Source organism: Phascolarctos cinereus, unplaced genomic scaffold (genome assembly GCF_003287225.1).
Source record: "Phascolarctos cinereus isolate Bilbo 61053 unplaced genomic scaffold, phaCin_HiC Scaffold_9;HRSCAF=440, whole genome shotgun sequence".
Taxonomy (NCBI): domain Eukaryota; kingdom Metazoa; phylum Chordata; class Mammalia; order Diprotodontia; family Phascolarctidae; genus Phascolarctos; species Phascolarctos cinereus.
The window spans coordinates 260,195,931-260,212,470 of record NW_027556402.1 but is presented as its reverse complement, the minus strand read 5'-3'; the positions used below and the strand labels follow the sequence as shown (position 1 = coordinate 260,212,470).

At 45.5% G+C, this 16,540-nt stretch overlaps 1 long non-coding RNA gene across 1 annotated transcript; it reads left to right on the top strand.

Annotated features, from left to right (window-relative positions):
* The first annotated feature begins 308 nt into the window (after positions 1-308).
* On the top strand, positions 309-12,524 carry LOC144455151 (uncharacterized). Its single transcript, XR_013483845.1, has 5 exons — positions 309-577; positions 1,296-1,372; positions 5,343-5,445; positions 9,634-9,684; positions 10,430-12,524. It is a non-coding gene; the product is annotated as an uncharacterized LOC144455151 (long non-coding RNA).
* The last annotated feature ends 4,016 nt before the right edge of the window (positions 12,525-16,540 follow it).

The window sequence follows — 16,540 nt, the reverse complement described above, 5'->3', positions numbered from 1 at the left end:
TTCCCCAACTCCTCCAAGAGCTTAAAGGCTTAGAACCAGGGCTGAGTCAGGCCCGGGAGGCCTTGGAGGCAAGCTGTCAAGGCTAAAACTGGAGACCCCTGGGCCCAGCCCTTCCTGCCAGCTGATACCTAATCCCCTACTGGACCAGCTGTCCCGGGACAGCTTCTGTCAAGCTTTGGTGTTTTGGGTTTGTCCATGGGATTCTTGGAAGGTTGACATCCGGGACTGAGTGTTCAGCAGCGTGGGGGAGAGACATCAGTCAGAGTCTCACAAGGTGCACTGACTGATGCTTTTCCCTTCCAGGCCCAGCTGATGCCCTTCTCGGGTTCACAAGAGCTGCCACACAGTTGGGCTTTGTGTGGACACAGCCTCACCACCGGGCGAAGCTGGCGCTGAGAATGATGGCCTGATGTATAAACAGTCCGGATTGGGAGAAGTCCCAAGAAACAAACTCTTCAAATAGAGCAGGGCCAGGCCCTGCGACCTGGGGAAGGGAGAGAGGGAGCAGGTGTTTGCTAGCCAGTGGCCTCAATTTCTTACTTTTCAGTGGGAAGTCAGAGCTTTGTGGAGCTAGAAGGTAAGATAGGTTGGTGACGGTGGTGGGCCTTCCCGTCAAAGAGGAGTCAGAATTTTTATTGGAAACAGGAGCTCTTGAGAATAAATTCTCTAGCATTATATCATTGTGAGAATGCGCACATGGGGAGAAAAGAGAATTGGGGAGATTTCCCCATGTAGGAAGCAAGGGCCAAGTCCTCCTCTTGGAAATCACATACAGGATTCAGCACTGGGCAACACCTCCAGACCTTGGGACAACAGAATTGCCTAACTAGTCTGGAAAAGTGAAGGGTTTTCTTTTGTTTTGTTTTTTCAAATCAACAATGCTCAGCTGATTAGCTGATCTCTGGTTAGATTGTGAGCTCCTTTAGGGCAGGACTGCCTTTTGCCTTTCTTTGTATTGTGCTTAGCACACTGCCATCCACATAGCAGGTACTTAAAAATACTTATTGACTGACTGATCAGTATGGAGCTTGAATTGGAACCCAAGGACCTCTAGAGGCACCCCTGCTTATGAGCTATGTGACCTTGGACAAGTCACTTTCCATCCGTGGATCCCAGCGTCCTCCTCTATTAAATGGGCAGTCATTGAAGTGGGAATACTTAGAATAGCTGCATTGTGAGGTCAATGCCAACCTTACATCCATAATCTTATGACGTTTCCAAGGGGATCCAGTTGACTGTTGGTTGGGGTGGGGGGATATGTCATGACCCGCCATTTCTTTCTTCCTTCTCTCTAGAATCCTTTCACTTCCTAGCTGTATGGCCATGGACAGACCATTTCATCTCTGATTTTCAGTTTCCTCATCTGTAGCAGGTCAGTGCTAATGTTTGTACCACTACACTCACAGGGTTGTGGGGGAAATGCTTTAGAAACCTTGAAGTAGAATGTGAAGGGAGTTATTGCCATTGTTACTATCTCATTCTTCTCTTTTTCTTTCTTTTTTTTTTTGTGGCATTCAGATAGAAATGGTCCAGGGATAAGTTGCTGTCCTACTCTTTTTTGATGTTTAATGTCCTGCAGACAGTTTCAGAGGTGGAGAAAGTAACTTCTGTGGATCTCCTCTCCAAATCCCTGATCTGGTCCACTTTACAATCTGAAAAGATTGTGCTAAGATTAGTCTTATGAGGGGGTTAGATACTTTAAACTTGCTTTTCCCATTGAGCTTTAATTTCAGAATTCTAGTGTTTCTATTAGGAAACTCACCCAGCACTTTCTCTTTGACAGCCTCTATGCTCAGTAGGTCTTAGCTGGAGTAGACCATCACCTTCTTCTATTGGTTCAATTTGGTCTCTGGTTTTAAAGCATTCTGGCTCTATCTTTATTGGTCCAGTCTAATGACACTTTTTATATAATTATATTCCATTCCTCAAGATGGAAGTATTAGGATGATTGTTGACGAAGCCCTATTACTTTGATCTCCTCCATCAAGTTCTCCATAAGATGATTCGCTTCAGTTCCTTTTTTTTTTTTTTACCATTCCAAAATTATTTATTGTTATGTGTTTCGCATTTGAAGATGGAAACAAAATACACTGCCATTCAAGGGAAAAGTTTGAACAAGAGTATCCCAGTTTTACTGAACAGCATTTAGTGGTTTTAAAAGAAAACAGACTTCAGGAGAAAAAAAATTATCAATCTAGATGTGGGAAGAACCTAGCTTTAATGTTGTGAACTGGCTTCTCAAGCTTGCTCACTGATTGGCATCATCATTATTATTATATTGTTCTACATATCAAAACAAAGTTCATGAACAGTTTAGGAAAACTACAGCAACTGGTGAAGGTTCACATTATTTTTCTCAATTTATCTTCCTGCAAAGAACTAGTCTAAACTACAGTGGAAAATCTACCAACGACCTTGTTCACCAGCAATATCTAAACATCTGAGGTCAAATGAGTAAGTAAAAAGCAAAGAACAATTCATGAGTTTTACCAAACTACTGACTTCAAGTAAATTTTCCAAAAGTAAGCTCTATTAGGAGAAAGTAATCTGCAGCCTCGAGAAGTACAATAAATGATGTCGGCCACAGCTAGTCACAGAGGCAAAATATCTAATTGCTAAGGCTTATTAACAATTATCATGATCAAAGAGAGATGCTAATTCAAATATGGTATTTACAAACTAGATAAGCTGTCCAAGTGTTATTTCATTACCACACTACACTTGGTTAACCTAAAATTACACTATCTTTCTTCTCCCTTAATACAAGTAGGAACGTGGCAATATGGAAACAAATGCAAATACCACTTTCACGTTAATAGAGAAGTAAAAAAAATCTGTTGTGTGTGTCTTAGATTGTAAAAAGGTTAAAGTACTTTTTCCATTTATTACAAAAAACAAACAAGTCAGAGGGTTACTTTTTTAAACTTGGAAACCATACGTAGTATAGGAGAGGTCATGACTCTTCATTAAGGCTAGGTAGAGTCATAGTGGGCTTAAACTATCTCCCTGAAAAATGTACATTCCATATCACAATTATGTATGTTTTAAGTAAAGAATAGTTGTCCTTGTGGGTATCGAAGTATGTAGTATGCTCACTATACTTGAGCCTATTTTATATATTGTATTTGAATATATTTTTATACATTTTATATTTTGTATTTTAAAATATTTTTATATGTTGTACATGAATAAATGAATGAAAATCATTTATTAAATATTTATAATGTGGCAAGTATAGTATTTAGCACTAGGGACATAAACTTTTTTAGAAAGAGGTCAAGCTCTGCTCTTAAAAAGTTTATATCCTAATGGGGGAGCCAATGAATGAGGGAGGGATAGTGATGACCGTGGGTGGGTATTCTGGTTTGGAAAGTTAAGGGATTGTGAGCAGAGCTATAGGACAATAGACAGACATAACTTTTCCAGCAATGATGGCAGTGTATGGTTCTATAATTAGAAAAGTATATGGGTTTAGGGGTGGGGAGGGAACATGGGAGGTGGCAAGGTGGCTAAAAAGTAAGTGACCGAGGGAGTAAAGTAAAGCATGGCTTGAGTTGGCTGAGTGAATAGAGCATGAGTGCAGAACTGAGCCAGAGGCTTTGGGATCCTCACTGAAGGAGCTACGGATGTCACAGTGCTTTGGGGAGGCTTGTTCAATAAGCAATGAATCCATAAATAACAAGCTGTTCTTTGTGCTCCTGAGAATTGTTTTCACTCTCTTTTTTATACTCAGCCATGATGTTGTTTTCTTATTGATGGTTACGGATTTGGTGTGTGTGTGATCTAAGTTATGAATGCTTTGTATAAAGTATATGAACAAGGAAATTGTATATATTGGGGTGGGAGGATGTCACTGTCATTCTCCTCTTTTATTGGTAGGTCTGTGATGCCTCCTGTTAGCAAAGATGGGATCAAACTTGTGTCCAAGAGGAAGTGAATTCCAGAGCTTTGCTAGTAATTCTTGGGCTCCCAAGAAGCATCTGAGGCATTAACTAAGGATCTTCTCTGGGCCAGATGCTCTCCGTTTTGGCAGAGAAGCTGGAGTTTCAGTCACCTCCCTCTACATAATTGGGTTGTCATTTATTCTATTAATGGAGTGTAAGCTTGTACTCCTTGGGTTTGGCCCATCTTGTGCTTTCATTGTAAAATTTTTTGACGGCTGTTGAATTACTTTCTTCTTTGTCCTGCCTTGCTGTCTTGCATCACTTAATCTGTTAACTTTTGCTCTGATTGCTGATTAAGAGAACAGAGAATTTCTGACATACTTCTGTTACCCAGATTTCTTTCAGTGTTTCTTGCCTCTGATCTGGGGAGATGACATCCAGTCTTCTTCTGCAGGTGACAACTAGGTGTTGATCTAATCTGTCGATGCCTTTGATATTCCTCCAATGGATTTCTCAAGTCGCTTCTGCTGTGGCAGTAGTATTTCTCTGATGGCTGTCCTTAAGAGTACTCCTTGGAAACCTCTTATTGCTAACCTATTAGAATATTTTTGTTATTGTCATTTAGCAGGAGTGGCTGTCATTATTCAAAGGGTTGGTTTTGTTTTCTTTCTTACTTTCCAGTAAGACATTGGGATGATCACACAGAGAAGTTCTAGCCACAAAACCCCAAGTGCTTCAAGTATGGGACTAGTCTATAGCAAAGTGGAAGCTGAGGTCTGAATGGTCGGACAGTGACCCCAGTTCTTCTCTTAATTAATTGAACCAGGGCAGATGTGGTTGATATGATCTCTGGAGGGGGTAGGAGAAAAATTGGGAACAACTAATGATATGGCCTTGTCTTGTGGGTATTTTATCTCAAAGTTCTTGAGGTCTTTGCCGAGTAAGTAACAAATCACAACTTACAAGGAATAGATTCCAATTATAACTTGGCAGGATTTGCTCAGACAAATGCAGTAGCACCATAAAAATAAATAACAACTATTGGTCTAAGATAATTCAATTCAATTTAACATCCATTGATTAAACACCTATTATATGCAAGACCCAGGGTTAAACACTGGGAAGACAAAGACAAACGATAATAAAAACTGACATTTCTTAGCCCTCTGGTTTGCAAAGTCTGGGCATTATTTCATGTGTAGGCAGTGCTGGTAGGCAGAAGTCACCCAGAATCCTTTAGCTAGGGGTGTGCTGGAATGGGGATTGCCAGAAATTTGGGGGATTTTTGGGGGCAGAGAATTCAAGAAGAAAAAGACAAAAAAGGGGAACTAGACAAAACCATAACGGAGGCAGTAAAAGGGGCGACAATTTGTTGGACATGTGAACATTCTGATACCAGTGCTTCTGACATCAGGAACAGAAAATGGCTTTTCTGATCAAGACCTTTTCTCCTTGTAGGAAGGTATCTGTGGTAGAGCTCAGTGGAGCTACTCACAGGGATAGCATCTTTCCCCAACCCAGAGGTGAAGAAGAAAGGGAATGTTTCTGAGAAGCGGCTTGGGTGAGCTCACCAATTATTATCCTTATCAGCACAGCAAACATTCTCATTTTCTCTAGCAGCTGCAATTTAGAAGTTCATCTCCGTCTTTTTGAAAGGCAGAGCTGGGAACACAAAACACCAGGATAGGTGATGCCACACAATCTTAAGCTCTGCCTCCTGGCTCTCTTCTTTCCCTGTGTCCTCTGGGGTGGGGGTGGAGAACCTAAAACTAAAACCAAAGCCCAGCTTTAACATATCACTGGCTGGTGCCTGCTAGGTGATATTTCCCAGGCAATGCTGGGCTCCACATGCCATTTGATCCTCGCACAACTCCATCATGGAGGAAAGATGGAGGAGTGAGAGTGCTTTGGCCTCATTCTCCTTATTGGTTTGGGGCAAAGAGGACTGACATTGGCCTTTGAGGACCTGAGTCTGAATCTTGCCTCTTACTTTTACTGCCCCTGGACCGTTGGGCAAGGCCTTCCCTTCCCGCATCTCAGGTTTCTCCTCTGTAAAATGAGGGCCTCTGACTTCCCCACTACTTCTGGATTCATGATCCCATTAAATGTTGTGTGTAAATAACAATAAATGCATCTGTCATCACTGAGAATCTCCTTGCCAAGGCAACTCTGGGTGACTAACAAGGTCTGTCCTGCTGGGCCAAGAGAATTGAGCTGTGACTCAGGGAAGCAACCATGGGGTAGAAAGGGTACAGGAGGAGAAAACATGAGGAGAGTGGGGAGAAAGGAGGTGGCCTCATCAGCTGGTGCCAAAAAAGAATGATCACTAACAATTACTGATATTTCTATGGGCTCTGAGGTTTGCCAAGGATTTATGGTCGCATTAGAGTTTCAAAAGGAATCTGTGAGATGTTATTATTCCAATTTTAAAAAGCATTTATTAAATACCTGCTGTATGCCAGAGATACAGATATAAAGGAAATAGTTCCTGTTGTACAAAGACTTGAATTCTATAGGGAACACAGCACGTGCACAGGGAGGGGAATTCCAAATAATTTCAAAAGCAGATGAAAGAGAGTGCTAACCACTGAGGGAAGTGGGAAAGGCCTGACTGCTGAAGGAGGGTGCTATCAGGGAGCAATGGGAAGAATTTCATATAAGCAGAACTACAGAGACCTCAAGGCCATGTCCAAGGAATATCTCACTGATGTATGAGACTGGAACAGAATGTGTGTGAGGGGGGAAAGAATAGGAAAGGGAGCAAGGTGTGGTTGCAACTGTACCTTGCAGTAATAAAAGAAAGGCTCATCTTCCCAAACCTCAGTAAGTCTAGACAGTGAAATACACCATGAGGGAGTTCAAAGGATACGGGAATAAATAAAATGCTAGCAAGGAGATGACAGCAATACATCATAAGAATCAGACACTATGACCAGGTGGGATTTATACCAGGACTGCACGGCTGGTTCACTATGAGGAAAACCATCAGCATCATTGACCGTATCAATAAATAACAAAACCAACGGAAATCACGGGATTATCTCAATAGATGCAGAAACAGCTTTGGACAAAATACAACATTCATTCCTATTGAAAACACTAGAGAGCATAGGAATAAAGGGAGGCTTCCTTAAAAAAAAGTAGTATATATTGAAAACCATCATGAAGCTTTATCTCATAATGGGGATAAGCTAGAAGCTTTCCCAGTAAGATGGAGGGTGAAGCAGCGGATGCCCATTATCACCACTATTATCCAATATTTTGCTATCAAAATGCTAGCTTTGGCAATAAGAGAAGAAAAAGTAAGTGAAGGACTGAGAACAGGCAGTGAGGAAACAAAACTGTCCCTCTTTGCAGATCATATGACAGTATACATAGAGAATCAGTTAAAGAATAGTAGAAATAATTAACAACTGCAGAAAAGCTGCAGGATAGAAAATAAACCCACATAACTCATTAGTATTTTTATATATTTCCATCAAAGTCCAGCAGCAAGAGAAAAAGAGAAATCCCCCTTAAAATGGGGCAACTAATCGGTGTGCTCTTCCTGAGGCTGATGGTGCCGAGGAAGCTTGGGGAGCAGTTTGAAGGGCCGGGCAAGGATAGGAAATGATGATGACTGAAGGTGGTGGACAGGAGCTGGAATATTGGGGAAGAGGTGAAGGCAGGGGTGAGGAGGCATGAAATGATGATGTGGGGAAGGTCATAGAGCAAAGATCCTTTATCATCCTGACTTCCCTCCACTGAATGCTCTTGGACTCCTCAAAATCCTTTTGTCAGTCAGTCAATAAACATTTATTAAGCACCTACTATATGCTAGGTACTATAGAGAAGGTGCTGGAGATACAAAGAAATGCAAGATAGAGTCCAGTCTGATGGAGAAACAACCATGTAGAGACAAGCCACATGCAGGACAATTTGGGGGGAATCTCAGAGGCAAGGCGCTAAGATGAAGGAGGACTGGGGAAGGCTTCTTAAGGAAGATAGGGATTTAGCTGTGACTTGAAGGAAGCCAGGAGGTGGAGATGAGGAGGAGGAACATTTCGAGCATTGAGGAGAGCCAGCGAAAATGTTCAGAATTGGAGACAGTTGGAAGTCATGTTTGAGATACAACAACGAGGCCAGTATCACTGAATCTCAGGGTGACAAAGGACTGGAAAGGGAGGAAAGGAAGGGCCCAGATGGCAAAGGACTTTAAAGGCCAAACAGAAGATTTTATATGTGGTCCTGGAGGTAAAAGGGAAGCACTAGAGTGTACTGAATAGGGTAGGGGGTGGCGAAGTGATATAGTCATATTTGCCCTCTAGAATCAACTTGACAACTGAGTGGGGATGGTTTGGAGTGGGGAGAGACTTGAGGTAGCACATCCCCCCACCCCCAGGCTATTGTAATAGTCCAGGTGTGAGGAGGTGGGAGCCTTGGGGGTGGGGTGGGGGCGGGGGCAGCGGCAGAGATGAGAAGGGGCTGTCTTTGGGAGATTTTATGAAGGCAGACACTACAGGGCAACAAGTTACTGCATAAAAGAATTTAAAAAATGGCAAACTCTTGTGACTACTGAATACAAGGTCCCCAGGTGGAAGAGGGGATTTCTCTCCTCTTCATCACCCAGTACTAATACCAGGTTGTAGTTAAAACACACACACTAGGAGACACATGCTTAGACAGATGTTCCTGAGACTGGGGTTCTTGGACTCCAGTTCTGGACTCCTTCCTGACTTTGTTTCTCTAAGCATAGGTCAGTGACAAGGGGACCTGAGAAATGAATGTTTCCAGCTTTGAGGATAACCCTATGTTTGAGAGCCTGGAGTTCTAGATTCAAGATTGTCTCATCCAATCCTGTTAAGGTTTCCTTAATAGAGAAGAGGACAGCCAACAAACCCATCCCGTAGCTGAAGAAGGAAAGCCATGCCCAGGCTGGCCAGGACATCTGGGGCCCGGCCAGCCTTCCTTGATAATTGTTGGGAGATGCTCAGATACTGGGGTCTGGGTGAATGTGGAAAATCTGCTCAGCAGTTACACAGAGAGTCTTTTTTCACCTTCCAGGGGGAGCATAACAAGTGTAACTTCTGAGGTTTCCTGCATTTACTCCTGGCTGCTTTTGTATCCTCTGTATCTGATGCAGTTTCTGTGATAGAAGCAAGACGCTTCTGCCCTCTATGTGATACTCACATGGGACACTGGGCACCTTTGTGGGAGGGGATCCTGTTACTCACATTGGGGGAGATCAGAGACATGAGTCATGCCGTAACTTTGCTTCAGACCATTCTCTGAAGTTTTACTCAGATGTCAGGGCAGAGTCAGAAAGAGGATGACTCCTTGGAGGTCAGTCCTCCAAAAGGCACTTGGGTTCATGTGAGCCCAGAGCCCCTTGGGGTGCTTGGGTCATGGATGACATAAATCCAAAGTCGTTTGTAGGGGCACCAGAAACTGGGGGAATCAGCAAAGGGAAATTTCAAAGGGCAAAATACTCCCATTTCTTAAATTGCCTGCCATGACCCCAATTCCCAGGAGGGCTGTGCACTCAAGATTCACTGGGCTCACTGCCTCGAGTCTGGGGTCACCAATGCAACCAGAGCCTACCACAAGGACTGTCCAGTTCCTGGTGTGAGTGGCCTCATACCCCCTCCTTCATCTACTTCTGGTTCCCCGGCCTTTGTCAACCCCCCACCTCCCTAACAGAGAGCCATGGGTCTGAGCCTGGGGCACATCCTCATTTCAATTTGTGTCTCTTCATTCTTTTGCTTGGCAGAGAGCTGGCTGGCTCCAGGGATGAAAAGTGCCATCCTGGAAGTGTTTGGAGGTAGAGACTCCTCCCAATGTTGGGGGGGTGGGGTCTGAACTGCTGGCCGAGCTGACTGCTTTCCCGGCTGCACTCATGTGGTGACAGAGTTTAAGTGGCCCCCACATTGGTGAAATCTTGTTTCTTGCAGGAGGCAGGGCCATGTTGTGGAAAGAATGCTACATTTGGAAGCCCAAGCCCTCTGTCCAAATTCTGGCCCTCCCTCCTTACCCTGGAAAAGTCACTTGCTCTCTATGGACTTCTGCTTGCCCATTTGTAGAATAAATAAGAGGCTAGACTAGCTAAGATATGGCCATGCCGGCTCCAATCTATGATGCTATGCCCCTATCCCTCCCTTTGCTGGAGAGGTAAAGGACAAGGGGTGCAGAATGTTGCATACACCATTTTATGCAGTCTCCATACTGCTTGGTTTTTCTTAACTTTTAATAAGGGAAATCTCACTGGGTCCAGGAATAAAAGCATGAATTAATGCTAAAACTTCAAAAACTAAAAACTAAAAAAAAAAAACCTATAGAGTAAAAAATATTTCATATTTATTTTTAAAAACTCTGTGTGAAAACTCCAAGTTTTTCATTTTCCTGGGCCTTGATGCTGAAAGGGACCTTAGGAATCATTCCCTTCAATCCCCTCATTTTATCAGGAGGCAGCTGTGGCCCAGCTTCACCCCAGGCTGCATGGGGAGTAGTAGCAAAGCCACATTCGAATTCTGATTTTCTACCTCTAAAACCACCCTTGTTTCTACTAGGCCTGCTGCTTCTTCTTCTCTTCACTGCTATGAATAATGGGGACAGCCGGAATCTTTCACAGGACAGAAAAACCTGCCTGGCCCCACTCCTGCACCGTCTGCAGACACAGACTACAAGCCATACTTCTGGGAGAGGTGATGGGTCTTTGATGAATCGTCCATACTCTCTCACCCAGTCTGTGCCTGATGGGGACCTGGTCCAGCCATCCCACCCTGGGACAAATACCCTGCAGTGAAGCGATGTCCCTAATGCTGAGAGAGCCCCCTTTGTATCCCCAGAAACTATAGTAGGGCACACAGTAGGGGTTTCACAAATGCCTGTTGAATCATTCTGTTCTCTCTTCTTAAACCTTCTTAACCACCTCAGCATCCTTCTGCCTTCTTATTGAAGCTAGGCCACTCACAACAGCAATGGCCCCCAAGCTTTCGTTTCTAGCTGGATGCAGCTCAGACATAAATTATCCTCACCGGAATTTGGACCGACATTTATTGAGCACATCTTATGTGCAGAGCACATCTCCAGGTACCAGGGACCACCAGGAGCAAGAGGATGGGAGAAGCAGCAGCCTGATGCAATGAGAAACTTCCCGATAATTGGTCATTCAAAAATAGAACCGGTTGCCTTGGGAGGTAGTGAGGGCCCAACAAGGAAGGTCTTCAAACAACATATGGATAAACATATGTTGGTAATAGCATAGGGGATGCTTGTTCAAGTGGGTGGTGGATTCATGAGGTTCCTCTGAGGTCCTTTCCAGCACAGATTCTGGGATTTCTGGGGGTTGTAAGTACAATAACCTTCTCCTCAAGATCATTTTGCTGAGGTCTTCCTTGCAGTCAGATGGTTCGTCCCAATCTCCCCTTCTCCCAAGTGCCCAGAGTTTGCTACCAACCTGGTGCACATTGGGACAGTTTCTTCTTGCTTCCTATGCTTCTCCTCCTCCTCCCTTCTTTACCTTCTCCTCCACAACTTCCTTCTCTTCTTCCTCTTTCCCTCCTCCTTTCCTTTTCCTTCTCCTTTAACATTCTTGTCCTTTTCTTCTTCCTTCTTTCTCTATCACCATTTTCTTTTCCTGCCTTTATTTCTTCCTCTTCCGTCTTCTCCCTCTTCCTCCTTCCTTTGGCATAATTTTCTTCTTTCTCCATCTCTTCTTCCTCCTCCATTTCCTCCCCCTTTCCATTTCTACCACCACCTCCATTTTCTCCTCCTCTTCCTCCATCTCTCTTTCCCCTCCACTTCTCTTTTCTTCCTTCTTCCACATTCTTGTCCTCTTCCTTCTTTTTCTCTACAACCACCATCTTCTCCTGCCCTTTCTCTTCCTTCATCTTCATCCTTGTCCTCCATCATTTTCAACATCTTCTTCCTCTTCTGCTTTAATCTTCATCATCATCTTTTGCTCCTTTCTATTCCTCCTCCATCTTCTCATCCCTCTTCCTCCTTACTTTAGCATCATTTTCTTCTTTTTCCATCTCCTCCTTTTCCTCCCTTTTTCCATTTCTACTACCTCCTCCTCCATTTTCTCCTCCTCCTCCTCCATCTCCCTTTCCCCTGTCTCATATTTTTCTCTTCCTTCTTCCACATTTTTGTCTTCTTCTTCTTCCTTCTCTTCCCCATCACTATCATCTTCTCTTGCCCTTTTCTCTTCCTTCTCCATTTTCATCCTTCTCCTTCATAATTTTCAACATCTCTGTTCTTCCTCCATCTTCCTATTTTGCTTTCATCATTATCTTTTGTTTTCTTTTCCTCTTTCCTCTCTTTTCCTCTGCCTATATCTTTTTTTCCTCTCTTATTGTCTTTAATCCTGTGTGCATTGCTGCTAAAAAGCCCCAGTTTTTGCCCCTCCCCCAGCACCCCTCCCCACTCTGCTTTCATGCATTTTTCAGGGCTTCCTTGTCCTTGTCCAGGGCCATGAATCAAGGAGAAGGTGGAAGGGCACATGGCATGGCTGGACCGGAAGAGGCTCTGAGAGCCAGCAAGCCTTTTATGTTTATCTCAACGGCGAGTTCTTGTCATGTCACCAAAGGCTCACATTCACTCCTTCCATAAAAATGTTCAGTTCTCTCTGAAACTCATTAAAGCCTCCTGACTTCCACAGCCTTCTCTTGGCAAAGGGTCCTTTGTTTGCTGCTGTGGTTGGCCCAACTCCATGGGAATGGGGGCTGGGGGGAGGGAGCCACAGACTGAGGAGGGGGAGATCTTTCAACCCTGTTTCTGGTTCAGTATCCATGATCCCACAGGGCACTTATGGTGCCCCCAGGGATCATCTCCAGAGATCCCTTCCATGACCCAAACTTTCAGTCTACTTCAGGAGAAAGCATAGGACCACTCCACCCTCCCCACAAAGCAGTTCATTCTTATTAGCCTGCACTTTCAGAAATACAATCCTGGCCCTGTCCTGACCCAAGAAAGTCATAGGAGAGGGGAGAGAATAAGCTCCTTATATAGCATTTACTATGTGCCAGGTACTGTGCTAAGCATTTTACAATTATTATCTCATTTTGTCCTGACTATAACCCTAGGGTGTGTGTAGTGCTATTACTAGCCCCATTTTATAGTTGAGGAAACTGAGGCAAACAGTGGTTAAGTGATCTACCCAGGACCACACAGCTATGAAGTGTCTGAGGGTGGATTTGAGGGTCTTCCTGTCTCCAGGTTCAATTCTCTGTGCACTGTGGAGCCCCCTAGGGCCCAGGGAGATTCCACAGCTATGCAGGATCCCAACTAGTCCTTCACATCCATCCTCATCACAACCCTGGGTGCTGCTTAGGCAGGGACTCTTGTGCTTATTTTCCAGGTAAGGAAACCAAGGAGGCTCAGAGAGGGTGCCTGGCTTGCCTTGGTGCCGTGATTCCTCTTTTTTTTTTGGTGAGGCAATAGAGGTTAAGTGACTTGCCCAAGGTCACGCAGCTAGTACGAGTCAAGTGTTTGGTCTGAGGCTGGATTTGAACTCAGGTCCTCCTGACTTCAGGGCCGGTGCTCTATCCACTGTGCTACCTAGCTGCCCCTTGTGATTCCTCTTAATAATAAAACCCGTTAATAGCCTTTGAAAGGGCAATAAGGCATTTTTCTTACCCCAAACCAGTGTAGAGGGTGGTACAAGTGGAGTTGTTCCCATTTTTCAAATGAGAAAACTGAGACAAAGTGAGGTGCTCACAAGGTCATCGAGCCAGTTAGGGTCAGAGCTGGAAGAGCAGCCCTGACCTCTCTTGATCACCAGTCCCACGTCCCTGTCATTCTTTGGGCTCCGGGGCACCTTCCTTGGTCTTGAGGACTCACCCCGGGATCCTTTCACCTCACACTGGTTGGGAAGCAGGAGGAGGCTCCCCTCTTCTGACCTTCGAGTGGCTTCTCCAGTGAGAGAGTGCCATGGGGGGTGCTGGCAAAAGCATCTTGTCCAAGCGACCCTCTGTCCTGGCCCTGCCAGCTTCCCCGACAGTTTTATGGGAGCTCAGCCTCTCATAAAAATGAAGACTACTTTTTTCTCTTCACATTTAACAGGTCACCACATTTACTGGGCTTCTCTTTTGCCCTGACACCATTCGGTCGTCCAGCAAAGCATTAACCATTTGGTGACTCGAGACCTTAAGCTCTTGACACGTAGGGCTGGCCATGTGCAGTCTGGGGCCCCGTGGCATTGACTCATCACAGCCGGATCCTGCCCAGAGGGTGTGGTCTCCCACTGATTATTGAGTCGGTTGCCTGGGCACCTGCTCTGGGAAGAATAAACTGAGGCTGGTCTACCTTGGACAAGCCAGTGCCTTTCCTCCGGAACCCATGACACACTGTCAGACGGCTCAGGAGGCCACCTCAGTGTTTCCATTGTGGCATGAAGCTTCCCTGAGCTTATCCTGGGATTCCACCTCGGGCCCCGCCCTTGAGGCAGCTGCTGGGTCCTGAAGGGAATGAATGCACCACTTCCTTGCTTTGTCTGGGCTCCACAGCTGAGGGTGGCTTCTGTGGCTTCCTCCCCCTGATGAATCACCTTCTCTGGAAATTCCACTCAGTGAGGCCCAAACTTGTCCATGAGCCACCCCTGGGCTGAGCTAGGCAGGTAGGAGCTTTCCAGGGAAATCCAGAGTCCCTGGCCTTCACCCCTTATGTATCACATGATGCACTCAATACCAACCACGCAGTGACTTAGAACCTTGGAATCTTGTGAGCCCCTTCCCTGAGGCAGGTGGGGAAAAGTCTCTATTCTTCATCTGCCGGAAGGAGAAGGCTAAGCCAGAGGGGTGTGTGTGTGTGTGTGTGTGTGTGTGTGTATTGTGTACATGCACGTGCATACATGTGCGCATGTATGTGCGTGTGTGTATGCACGTGTGTGTGCCCATCCATGGAAGTAATCATTTCCATCATCCCATTCCAACCTCATCTTTCAATGTGGAGGACAGGGTGTTCTCTCCCTTTCTCCATCTTTATGGAGTGCCTTCTGGGTGCAGGGCATAAAGCCAGCACTGAGCAAGTCCAGAGCATCGGGAAGACTCCTCCAGGACATCTCATATCCCCCCTCTCCCCCACCTCAGGACAAGCCTCGTGGACACCCTGGCATGGGAGTCATCTTCTCCATCTACTCTCTCCCCTCCAGTCCATCCTTCACATCCCTGCTGAAAGATCTCCTTCTGGCTTGTGTGTGGTCATGACACAGCTCTGCTGCAGAATCTCCTGTGGCTCCCTTCAGGTGACCAAATACCTTCTGGGCTTGTTAGGCAACCATTACCCTCCAGCCCATAGTGGAGAACCATCCACCTATCAACCTCGGCTCTTATTACTTTTCCTTAGGACTTTGGCTTGTCTATTCTGTCCTCCCAACCCAGCCTCCAGAGCCTTATTCACCCTGTTCCCGAGGCTGGCATGTCCCTGCCTCCCACGTCTTCACTTGCTGGATGCTAAGCCCAACACACCTTAGCTGATCCTCCCTAATGACCCAGAACTCACTTGGCTTCACACACTTCTGACAGACTGAGTCTCTTCTGCATTGGTGTCTTATAACTTTCTGGACTGCAGGCTGCCTAAGGGCAGGGACCCTGTTCTTTGTGAAATCTATAGCCCCTGCAGCTTTTCATTTTCTTTTGGGGGGGGGGGTATCTGTATACCAGTGGTGCCTAATAATTCAGCTCAAACCCTACCTTCTGCAAGAAGGCTTCCCTCCCACTCTGTCAGTCAGTGCCCTCCCTCTGAGCTTTTATCTTCTCTCTAGCTCGTAGAGGTGGACTGTGAGCTCCTTAAAGGCAGGGACTGTCTTTTGCCTTTGTTTGTATCCCCAGCACAGTGCTTGACACACAGTAGGTGCTTAATAAAACTTTCTCACTAAGAGATGTCTGTGGAATTGCATCGAAGTGACATGGCCCTAACCTTAGGACTTTGCAGCCTAATTGTTAAGGGACTCCAGACATGGAAGTCACACCTGCCCCAGCCCCTTCCTTGTTACCTTGAATTCAATAGTTAGAGCTTCATTCCTTTGGTGAGAGCTTAGACTCCCATTTACATCCCCAGGAAGGCACTTAGCAAACCTTCTCCATACTTTGCACACAGGTGTGAATGAGTTTGCCAGAGCCTTCCCTGAGTGAAGATGTTCACTGGGGAAAGAGGAATAAGGACATTGGGTTGCTGATGTGGGGAGAGGACAACAGGCAGTGGGGTTGGGGAGGAGGAAGAGGAAGATACAGAAACAAGACAAAAGACAAAAAGTAACACTGTTCTGACCTCAAGGAGTTTCCATTTCACTGAGGCTGGGGACCTTAGTGGTTACAGGGCCACAGATCTGGGGCTACACAAGGGATAGCAGGGCCTTCATGTTACAAGTGAAGAAACTTGGACCCAAGGAGATGGAATGACTTACCCAAGGTGACCTGGGCCAGAAGCATCTGAGGTAGAGGCTGAATCTGGTTCCTCTGAATACAGAGCCAGTGGTCTGCCCAAGTGCTGGACTGCCCTCATGCCCCAGCTTCTTAGGGTGATGGTCCATGTGGGGCCAACAGTGAATGCTTAACCTCACCATTGTTGGGGAGGGGGAACTGAGGCCCAGAGAAGTTATGTGACTTCCCTATGGTCACAGAAGAAGTGGCAAAGCTAAAATTCAAACTTGCATCCTCTACTGTGGTTTTCCCACAAAC